The sequence below is a fragment of the Erythrolamprus reginae genome, chromosome 3 (assembly GCF_031021105.1).
Source record: "Erythrolamprus reginae isolate rEryReg1 chromosome 3, rEryReg1.hap1, whole genome shotgun sequence".
Lineage (NCBI taxonomy): Eukaryota > Metazoa > Chordata > Lepidosauria > Squamata > Dipsadidae > Erythrolamprus > Erythrolamprus reginae.
The window spans coordinates 183,753,783-183,766,104 of NC_091952.1; positions in this window are offsets into that span (position 1 = coordinate 183,753,783).

Genomic DNA, 12,322 nt, shown 5'->3' on the forward strand with positions numbered 1-12,322 from the left:
GCGGCCCCGACTCTCTGGAACCAACTCCCCCCAGAGATTAGAACTGCCCCTACTCTCCCTGCCTTCCGTAAACTCCTTAAAACCCACCTTTGCCGTCAGGCATGGGGGAACTGAAACACCTCCCCCGGGCATGTACAATTTATGCATGGTATGTTTGTGTGTGTGTTTGTTAGCAAATGGGGTTCTTTTTAAATCTTTTAAAATATTTTACATTTATTTGGATTTGTCATGGTTTGCTGTATCTTGCTGTGAGCCGCCCCGAGTCTGCGGAGAGGGGTAGCATACAAATCTAAATAATAAATAAATAAATAAACAAATTCACACATCCTGGAAGCAGCACGAATGATTTACCCCATACATATACATTTGCTATAGTGCTTAGTTAGTGTCATTTTTCCACTTTCTTCTTTTGAACATCAAATTATCGTCAACGCCATCATTGTCGCCAACAATGGCCTATCATATTGTAATTGTATGAACTGTTTGTAATCCTCATTTTGCAGGAAACTGGTAGTAGATGGGCCACACAAGTGGCACATTGTGGTTGAAAGGGTCTCGCTGGACATTGGATAGGGAAAGGTCAAAATACACAAACAGAATATACTATTGCCTTGTTGCAAATGAAATGAACCAATGCTTCCAGCACAGCTTTTAAGCTCTATAGAGCTGGAAAAGGCTGGAAAAACACCTGTTCTGAGTGATAAGGGGGGGAAATGCAATGAATTCAATCTTTGAGAGTTCATTAATTTATTATCATGAAATGTGATGTCTGAGACAATCTTCAAATGTGTTTTACTCTTAGCATTTCTCTTTCTCCCTATACAAATAATTGACTAATACATATTAGCAACCCTTGTAAATGATTTCTTTTCTCTGCTGGCAATGAGATGATATAATATTTAAGAGGAACTTTTGCTAAAGTCTTCTTCTGAAACTTGATTTTTTTAAAAAAATGTATTGTTACCATTTGTATAAATAATTTATTTATTGCCAGGAATTAACAGGATTAAATGTATTGGTGGAAACAGACAAATATTTATTTATTTATTTATTTATTCATTCATTCATTCATTCATTCATTCATTTGATTTTTATGCCACCCTTCTTGAGACAACCCGGGGTGGCATACAACATTATAAATGTAACAATATGTAAGAAATCTAAATTATAATAAAAGGATTATACAAATTATTAAAAATATATTTTAAAAAACCCATTGAGTCATATGCATTCATCCAATTCAGTCATACAAAGTATCAGCCGGAGACAGTCTCATCACTCACAGCCCCCATGCCCGCTGGCAGAGGTAAGTCTTAAGGGCTTCATATTACTCCTATGATGAGCCTATTTATAACATGCAGTATCATTTAAAGGGATGCTTTGTGGGGGCAATAGCTTGGCTCTATTAAAAAGTGCTATTGCTAACATGTTGTAAGCCGCCCTGAGTCTAAGGAGAAGGGCGGCATAAAAATTGAATAAATAAATAAATAAATAAATAAATTCCATTTGCTGTGTCCTCAAGAATTGCTCTGCTCTGAATGAATTAAAAAAAATAACAATAGAGAAGTATGAACCCAATGGTTGGTTGTGTGAAATTACTAACCTCATCAACCCAGGAAGCTGGGGGGAAATTGGAAAAGTAAAAGAGAAATGTGAAATTCTTAGATCAGTCTTATTTTTGCTGCACTGGTTAGAATTTCAATTTTTATTTATTTATTTATTTATTTGTTTATTTATTTATTTATCCATTCATTCATTCAAACAAGGTAACAGGTATAAGTATAAAAATGAACATTTATTTATCTATCTATCTATCTATCTATCTATCTATCTATCTATCTATCTATCCATCCATCCATCCATCCATCCATTCATTCATTCAAACAAGATAACAGGTATAAGTATAAAAATGAACATTTTATTTATTTATTTATTTATTTATTTATTTATTTATTTATTTATTTACTTATTTACTTATTTACTTATTTATTTATCCATCCATCCATCCATCCATCCATCCATTCATTCATTCATTCATTCAAACAAGGTAACAGGTATAAAAATGAACATGAGTTCATAAAATGAGTTCAAATAAATGGGGACAGTAGGATAGGGACGGTAAGCACGCTGCTGCGCTTGTGCATGCCCCCTTATAGACCTCTTAGGAATGGGGGGAGGTCCACCATAGATAGTTTAAGGTTAAAGCTATGGGGGTTTGACTTGAGGAAGTAACAATGGAGTCAGGTAGAGCATTCCAAGCATTGACCACTCTATTGCTGTAGTCGTATTTTCTGCAATCTAGTTTGGAGCAGTTAACCTTGAATTAACCTTGAGTTTGTGTCTATTGTTTGCCTGAGTATTATTGCAGTTGAAGTAGCTGTTGACACATAGAATGCTGTAGTAGACACATTTGTGTACTATGCTTAGGTCAGGCCTAAGAAGTCTTAGGTCAGACTTCTGCACTAGGAAGCTGAAAGAGCAGTTAATTTCATATTACAGGTGGACAATTTATTGTAAACAATACCCTATAATCATCAAATAATCTAAACTAATCTTACTTAATATCATTTTTGCAGAAGTAATAACTCTAATCATTTAAATTAATGTAACTATACTTTTAAGTTCTACTTGACCTTTTTAAACTAATCCAGGGCCACTCAAAGTAGGTAACAAGCAAGAAATAAAAGACTAGACTAGGCTAGACTAAATAAAGCCAAGATCAAAAACCTATTATTTGTATTGTAATTGTAATTATATATATAATAACATAAATGTTGAGATAATTGTTTAACTTACAGATGGTTATGATATCTCAGACATTACAACTGTTGTATAGGCATCTGAACATTTACTATAGAAATTTCCAATTTTGAAACCAACATGCAAGCTCACAAGGATACATTTACAGATTTTATGTAAAGTATAGAATGTTCTTAAAAGTTTATGGAACTCATAACCAGCAGATATTATGAACGTTTCAAGGAATAGCTGATGAATCATGCTATTGTATATCAATTAATCAAGTCTTGTCAAAACAGTCTCTACCAGAATTACTTCATTGACTAATGTCCAAATCTGCATGACCCTATGCTGACATTAGTGGAGCTCTAATTATATTGTAATTTTACAGCCCTATTTAAAAAGCATGACTTATATTGGCGTAATTGGTTTCACTTAACATGAAATCTGTTGGCATTATTTCATCTCATAAAACAGAACAGGAAGGCCTAAGGCATTATATTTGCTGATTTGTATATTTTATCTTTTTCCCTCATTCCCCATCATGCTTTGCAACATGCTTGAAAAGTTTTGAAACTAAGTCTCTTCAGAGGAATAAAAGCATCTTCTTGTTACTGACTATTTTCTCTGAGAATATCATGCCTTGCTTCCTTGTTTTCTTTACAGAAGCAATAGAGCAACAAAGCAGAAGAAGGCCATGCACAACAAGGAAGGTAGGGAGAATATTTTATGAGGAACATAGAAAGAGGAAAAATAGAATACACATTTGGAATACTGTGTTCAGTTCTGGAGACCTCACCTACAAAAAGATGTTGATAAAATTGAACGGGTCCAAAGACGGGCTACAAGAATGGTGGAAGGTCTTAAGCATAAAACGTATCAGGAAAGACTTCATGAACTCAATCTGTATAGTCTGGAGGACAGAAGGAAAAGGGGGGACATGATCGAAACATTTAAATATGTTAAAGGGTTAAATAAGGTCCAGGAGGGAAGTGTTTTTAATAGGAAAGTGAACACAAGAACAAGGGGGCACATTCTGAGGTTAGTTGGGGGAAAGATCATAAGCAACGTGAGAAAATATTATTTTACTGAAAGAGTAGTAGATGCTTGGAACAAACTTCCAGCAGACGTGGTAGATAAATCCACAGTAACTGAATTTAAACATGCCTGGGATAAACATATATCCATCCTAAGATAAAATACAGGAAATAGTATAAGGGCAGACTAGATGGACCATGAGGTCTTTTTCTGCCATCAGACTTCTATGTTTCGTTTCTAATACAAAAAAAATCGAGAGAGTTAGTCCTTGGCTAATTTTTTACATATTTACTCAACGTAGAGTTTGTTTCAGATTTAATCTAAAGTGAAATCTTCAGCACAATAAAGCTGCAGGTTCAACCATTGAGCTTTGACACCCACCCTATTGCAATTTCAAATATTTTCCAAGAATCTTTCTGTTGTAGTTCACTCATGTTACTGCATGTCCTAGTCATGGACTCAGAGGATGCAGAGACAGTGGGGGGCACGATACAGGCATTCTGTGTTCCTGGCACCCAAGACTGACAGTGAAGAAGTGATGTCAGACTCTGAACTATAACCAGGGCCTTCTGTACTTCCTGAGATGAATGACTCAGGAGATGAGGAGGAGCCTCTGCTTGATGCTAGAGTACGCAGGGCAGCTAGCAGGCATGATTGGCTCGGTAGATGGAGGCTTACTTATGAGTAGTACTGTTGATCACTGGACCACACCCTCAGGGTATTTAAGAGTAAGCCACACCATGCTTCATTGCAGAGAACAACATGTTTCATTCCTAGCATCTAGTTTTAATTTAATTTGGCTTGTGTTTAAAATGGCACATTCTTGACTTTCAGAAAAACTCCAGACTACAAGATAATTTTCCGTACATCTCTGCTTCTGAACATTTACAGCTGGTACTCTCTGGGACTCTAGACAGCAGATAAGATTCTCTGCTCATACCGGCAAAGCCGTTTAGAGATTTTAGCTCCATTTGAAAATACTTTACTTGTAAATATATTCCATGTACAAAGTAAACCCTTTATTATTTATACCCAGTGATCTGCATTTGATTCCTGGGGGCTAGAACAGAACATTTTCTGAAATGTTGTGAACCAATGCACTTGTGTCCAATATCATCTTTATTTCCAAGATTGCCTATTGTCTCTGCATGAGCTAACCGGGCCTTTAGGCAGGTTAAGTTTTATTTTACTTTTTACTTTACTTTACTTTTACTTTACTTTACTTTACTTTACTTTACTTTACTTTGCTTTGCTTTGCTTTGCTTTGCTTTACTTTACTTTACTTTACTTTACTTTACTTTACTTTACTTTACTTTACTTTACTTTACTTTACTTTACTTTACTTTACTTTACTTTACTTTACTTTACTTTACTTTACTTTACTTTACTTTACTTTACTTTATTTTACGGCGCCACGGACCGTTCGGGTTCGGGTTCAGGTTTTGCCGAACTTTGTGTAAAGTTTGTCCGAACTCACCGAACCCGAACACCGTTGGGTTCACCATTTACTACTCCTTATTGCTTTATCTAATCCATATATCAATTGTTTACATTTTTATTGTGTTATTTATAGCTATCAATTATATCCATATATTATTTACTTGTTTATTAGTTATTTCTTCTGGTTTCAAGCCATTGTGTAAAAGTCTTTATCTTGTTTATTTTGTAGCTCAAAAGTTACATTTCAAAAGAAAATAAAGATATTTTAATACAATTAAAAGTTTTTCATATCCCTATAATTGGATATTCTCTAGATACCTGATTCTCCTGCTTGCAAGGTTCCTACCATCAGGTAGAATGAGAGTCCCAGAAGCCTGTCTTCCATCCATTGGGGGAAAAACACACCTTCAAGGGATGGTGGTGGACTTAGGTTTCTTACAGAGATGTAGAGACTCCAAACTGATGATGCAGAACCTAGGGAGGGAAAAGATTTGTTTGTTTCTGAACTTCTGTTACGCCCATTGGGCCTGTTTTTCACCATCCATAGAATCCAGACTCTTCAGTGACGCCTGCACGCAGGCTTTCTCCTCCTTCCTGTTTTCTTGATTGCCATGGTTTTTCTCCCATTTTTATAAGGCAGTGTATTTCACAAATAGTGCTTAGACATGCATATTCTCCAAGGTGTTTTGTTCTGTCTGGGTGCCCCCAGACTTCAACACCAACTGGAAAAAGCAGCCAGACACGCTGGTAAAAGCAAAAGCACTTTATAGTTTGAAAAATAAACACAGAGGAAAACCTGTTCTTCCCAACAAGCAGGCTATGAGGCTTCACAGCAGAGTCATGACGGCCAGACAATACAGCAGACTTCTTGCTGGCACACACACCACTGTAGAGAATAAGACCCACGTCTTTCCCCCCAAGGTTTCAGCCTTCAGGGCCACAAGCCAGAGTCAGAAACGCCAAAGATCACAGCCAGGTCCCAGGACTCACAAAGATAATACTCCACAATACAGGAAGGGTGGGTCTGCCTTTTCAGCCTTTCTGGGGAGAACCACACCCAAACCCAGCTGTTGCCTATTTAGGGCTGGAAATACCTGGCTAATTGTCCCCTTCGTTGTGCTGCTCTTCTCTGCCTGAGATCGATGATGGCTTGTGCATTTTCATCCGAGGACTCCAGGCTGCTTGCTGGGGAGAGCTCCACCCTGGGGGACTCAGGCTGTTCTCCCTCTCCCTCGGCCTGATATTCCTCCTCCCCGTCTGCCTGGGCCTCCTCCTCCTCCTCCTCCTGTTCCTCATCCTCCCCCTCTGAGCATGGAGCCGGCAGAGGTTCAGCCGATCCCTGAGGAGCCTCAGACGGAATCACAACAGTGTTTAGTTCATCTCTCATGATATTTTTCTTGGAAAAGTTTATGTGTCTTGAGAATCCATTATTTTTTATTTGCTAGTGGATCTTATATTTGTGCCCTTGCTACTCCAAAGCACTTTTTTTGTCTATGAATCCAAAGCCCTGTGCAATTCTTAGATGAAACAACAACAACAATAGGGAGATCACTTTGAAGAAAAGATTGAAAATATATAAATAAGTTATAGTTCTGTCTGCTTTTCCATTTGCGTAGCTCATACATTCTTACATACAAATTAAATAATTCAGTAATACAAATGCAGAATAGTAATACATCACTTTATCCATTACTTCTATATGTCTGATTTCCAATTTGCCTTTTGTAATTCTTTATGATGCTTGAGCAGCATGTTTCCCTTTCAGTGCCTTGTTCTCAGATGCAAATAATTACAATAACATTTAAAATGTGATCTAAAAGTGATGTTTTTTTCCCTATTAAAAGTCTGAATCTAGACAACGTGTTAATGTCTCAAACAGCAGATGTCTGTGGCTGCAGTTCTTCACACATCTGATGGGATTAGATAGCAACATGATTCTAATTTAACACACGTTTCACATTTTTAAGAAACTCCATCAATAAGAAAGTATGTTGGAGAATGGATTTCAGGATAATTCTACATTAATTGTTTTGGTTTTTTTTAGTTTTTCTAGGTTATCATCCTGTGTTTATCAGGAAAACCCATTTCTCCTACATACTCATCATTCAAAGGTATTTTTGCTTTTTAAAAATGTTTTTGCAAGGTTCAGAAGATACACTTTAAATACAAACACAATAGACCAGCTGTACCATCTCCCTATCACTTTTTACCTAGAAATTCACTCTGCTGCTGCAACACATTTAATTGGGAATGTGGGGAATTGTTTGCTGAAGGAATATCAAAAGGGAATCAATTAATCTGGTTATCTAACCTGAGAGAGTTAGAATTAGCTCTGAACAGATTTAGGTCATTTCTTCACTATTGACTTGTAGTATTTGGGTAACGATTGGGTCACCCAATAATTACTGAAATGCTATAAAGCTTGCTCCTTTTTAAAAAAAAAATTTTTTTTTATTGATTTTTAAAAGTTTACATAAAACAAACATATAACAGTGCACAGTGCATGTGCCCATCACCTAACAACAACACACACCCCATCACCCCCACCACCCATACAAGAGGATTCAATTTTTTTTAAATTGTTTATCTATTATTCCTTGGCTCTATCTTGATCAAGTATTACTAAAAGAGTGATTGCAATTTATTTTTCATATTTACATCACAGATTCTACTTAACATATAATTTTTTACCTTATTCCATCGCACCATCAACTTCTCCAATTTGTTGTCATCGAAATTGTTTAATCTTATTTCCATGATTTCAAAATGTATGTGGTCCACCATGTACCAGTACCAATTTTGTAATGTCCATTTTGTAGAATCTTTCCAACCTAATACCATCACCGCTTGGGCACTTTCCAATGCTGCTGCTTTAATTTCCTTGAATTCTCCTAGTTCCCTATATTTAATTAAAATTGCTATTTCTTTTGTAATTATCCAGTTAATGTTTAACATTTTATTAATTTAATTCTGCACTACATTCCAAAATTTCTGAATTTCTGCACACTCCCAGAGCATATGCATAAAAATTCCCTTTTTCTGGCACCCATGCCAACATTTACCCTTCTCTTTCCCCTGGAAGTGTGCAATTTGTACTGGTGTATAGTACCATTTATGTAAAATTTTCCTTCTCATCTCTCTAACTCTCGTATTTTTAATCTTATATATATTTTATATTATTTCTTTCATTTCCCTTTCATCTATTTGTAAGTCGTCTTGCCAGCATCTTGTCAAACTTTTTGTTACTTCCTCTTCCATCTGCAATAGCATTCTGTATATATTACCGGCTTGTGCTTTACTCTCATTTATCTTTTCTCTTATTATTTTTTCTAAGCAATTTTCTTCTCGTAAGAAAGCTTCTTTATTTTCACTTTTATTTAAATATGTGCTTATTGCATTAATCTGCAACCATTTCTGTTTACCAATCCACCATCCCATAACTATTATTTTGGCACAATGATAGTTCAGTGACTCTAAAAGACATTTCATGACCCCAGTGAACAAGTGGCTATAGACTTGGGTTAACCAAGCTTTACGTCGTCAGTAGGTAACATATACCTTGGTCAGCATTATTGAAATGCTGTAAAGCTTGTTCCCATAACTATTGTTTTGGCACAATGATAGTTCAGTGATTCTAAAAGGCATTTTATGACCCCATTGAACAAGTGGCTATAGACTTGGATAGGGTTAACCAAGCTTTACCTCGTCAGTAGATATAGTTTTTTTTCTTTCTACAGAGATTACCTTATTAGAGACAGCAAAGAAATAAAACATTCACACATAACAGTGATAAAGAGAGGTGCAAAGTACCTCCATGTTATCATAGCATTAATGATTGATAGTATGTATAGTTTTTTAAGGGTTGTTAATCTATTTTTATACTGTTTTATTGTTGTTGTTACTGCAATTCGTATTTATATTGTTTTAATTATTATTACTATTGTGAGCCGCCCAGAGCCCAATTGGAGTGGGCGGCATATAAATTTTACAAACAAATGAACAAACAAACAAACAAACAAACAAAGAGCCACTTGCATCTTCTACCATAAAATTCAAAATTTGAATGGGACCTACCCTGCTAATATTTCAAAAGAGCCTTAAAGACTCATTTCTTCATTCTGGAGAGAACGATTGACATCTCTTTTTTACGTTTGGTTCCCCTCTGGGTTTGTTTGTTGATTTATTGATTGATTGATTCCCATCATTATTCTTTTGTCTTTTGCTTATTGTTGTTTTTATGTTGCTCCATGTTTTCAAATGTGTCCAGAATCATTAGAAGTTGGGTAACATATATAATATATTATTATGGTTCATTGCACAGTCAGCCAGATGTTCAGACTGGATTTGTCATTCTTGTCTCCCTATCAAATTATTTCAAAGGATCTGGAATAGGCAGATCTGCATGTTTGATGGTATTATTATTATTATTATTATTATTATTATTATTATTATTATTATTATTATTATTATATCAACCCAACACAGCAAACAAGATCACTATGCTGGATTTCGTATTTCATCACCAGTTGGGCACTTCCCAAGCACCTAGGACTGCGTGATGTAGCGGCGAATTATGTTTGCCAATCCCAGTAAAGTGGCCTTTTGCAATTGAATTTTGTCAATTCCGATGGTTTTCAAATGTCCGCTGAGATCCTTTGGCACTGCGCCCAGCGTGCCAAGTACCACTGGGATCACTTTCACTGGCGTATGCCAGAGTCGTTGCAGCTCGATTTTTAGATCTTCGTATTTCACAAATTTTTCTAGCTGCTTCTCCTCAATTCTGCTGTCCCCTGGGATTGCAATGTCGATGATCCATACTTTCTTTTTCTCCACAATCAGGATGTTTGGTGTGTTATGTTTCAAAATTTGGTCAGTCTGAAGTCGGAAGTCCCACAGTAGTTTTGCTTGCTCATTTTTGACCACTTTTTTGGGCTTATGATCCCACCAGTTCTTTGCCACTGGTAAATAGTAGTTCCGGCACAAGTTCCAGTGGATCATCTGTGCCACAGCATCATGTCTATACTTGTAGTCAGTCTGTGCGATCTTTTGGCAGCAGCTGAGTATGTGATCGATTGTTTCATCTGTTTCTTTACACAGTCTGCACTTTGGATTGTCTGTTGATTTTTCAATTCTGGCTTTGACAGCATTTGTTCTAATGGCCTGTTCTTGTGCTGTTGTTGTTGTTGTTGTTGTTGTTGTTGTTGTTGTTATTATTATTATTATTATTATTATTATTATTATTATTATTATTATTTAGATTTGTATGCCACCCTCTCCGCAGACTCAGTATTGCAGATATTGTTGCAGGATGTAAGCTGTTCTGGATAAAACTGCCTGTTGCAATTGACTGATGGTAAATTTGTTAATGCCAATGGTGTTCAAGTGATGCTCCAGTTGTTGTTGTTTTGGGGGGGATTTTTTTGGGATCCAAGTCACATTTTAATATTGGTACTACATTTGCTTGTGTTTGCTACAGTTGTTCTATTTCTACTTGCAGGTCTTTGCATTTTATTATCTTTTCCTGTTCTTTCTCTTCTCTTCTGTTGTTTCTGGGTATTGCCACACCCAATATCCAGACTTGTTTGTCTTTCTTATCAACATTTGTTAAGTCTAGGGTGTTATGTGGCAGGTGCTTGTCTGTTGAATTCTAAACCCCCTACAGCTATTATGCCTGGGTTTTTTGAAAGGAATCAAGCAGGGGTATTTCAAGGGGCGGGGAGGAATAGCTAAAATATAAGTAGCCTAAAGTTTTGGAACTATTCTTAATGTTATAGAAAAAATTCAAACAGGATTTATTCACCTCATTTTAAAGTACAATTAGCATGCTTATTAAAGAACAATTTCCCCTACAATAACTTATTTTTGTCCAGTGTGTCAGCTATTTTTGTGATGGGTCTATGAGCTTAGATGCCAAATCAATGTTAATTTTGATTGCATATAGAAGTACTTGGGATAACTGGACAATTGCAAGAAAACTTGATCAACTTGCCATGAGGTTTGAAGACCTTACTTGCCAATGAAGTCTGTTCTCAGACTTCATGAATGTATAACCTCCAGTCCCTCCTTTCTCAAGGAGCAGACAGCAATATATCTTAATCAACTTTATGTCCCATTCTGACATTGCCACAGTCTAATAAAGTTTTTCCCCTTGGAGCTATTTTTTTTCTCAATTGTTCTCTTAAATGGAGACTGGGCTAAAATTGTCACAAAGACAATACCTTTAGTCCTTCCGAGGAAAACTCAGCCAGTGATAGAAAAAGTGGTTTCAATTATTTACATTTTCATCACTGAAGTTATTGAGAACAGTTTTCCAAGGCATCATAGAGCCTATGAAAAAAAGGGAAAGCAGTTTGATAAAAATTGCTATAGTAAACAGGTCTCTATTAGTTAGGTAAAAAAACCTAAGATTACAGATCTTTCAGGCTTTTAAGCATCATTAGGCTTGTATTTTAGTACTTACATAAGTACTAAAGGATTTCTAACCACTTTTGCCTTACTGAGATACATTACTGAATATTCAGGAAGACATTGGAAATTTAAAATAGATGTTCACTAGCCTTTCTGCCTTAAAGGAATGTAGGCAAGTCAGTTGCACCATAAATAATAATAGCACAATGACAGTTTAAAGGGGTCATCGTGACCAGGGGTGGGTTCCACTTACCTTCACCACTGGTTTGCACCATGGCGTTTTGCATGGGTGTGCATGCCCTCATGCAATTTCGCCTTTGTACATGCTCAATAGCAGGAATCAGCCCGAAACACAGCTGAAGAACTGATTAACTGTGCTTCAAAAGAAGAAATAAAGGTCAATATTGGGGTGGGCAGGAGAGCCTTTTGTCAAGCAGCAGAAGAAGAGAAGCAGGGAAAAATTCATTAAAAATGTTTTTTTTAAAAAGAGATGGTGGTGATCATGGACTGGCATCAACTGAATTGGATCTGTGACATCACAAGCAGGTCACTATAGGTTTGGGTTATCAGGTCCGAACTGGGAGGAACCCACCCCTGATTGTGACCCAAGGTAAGAGGCTGTTTTGTTTGAATGGTTTCTCTGCTTCAACATTTCATCTAATTGGGTGTACCCAGTCCAAACACAATGTCACTACAC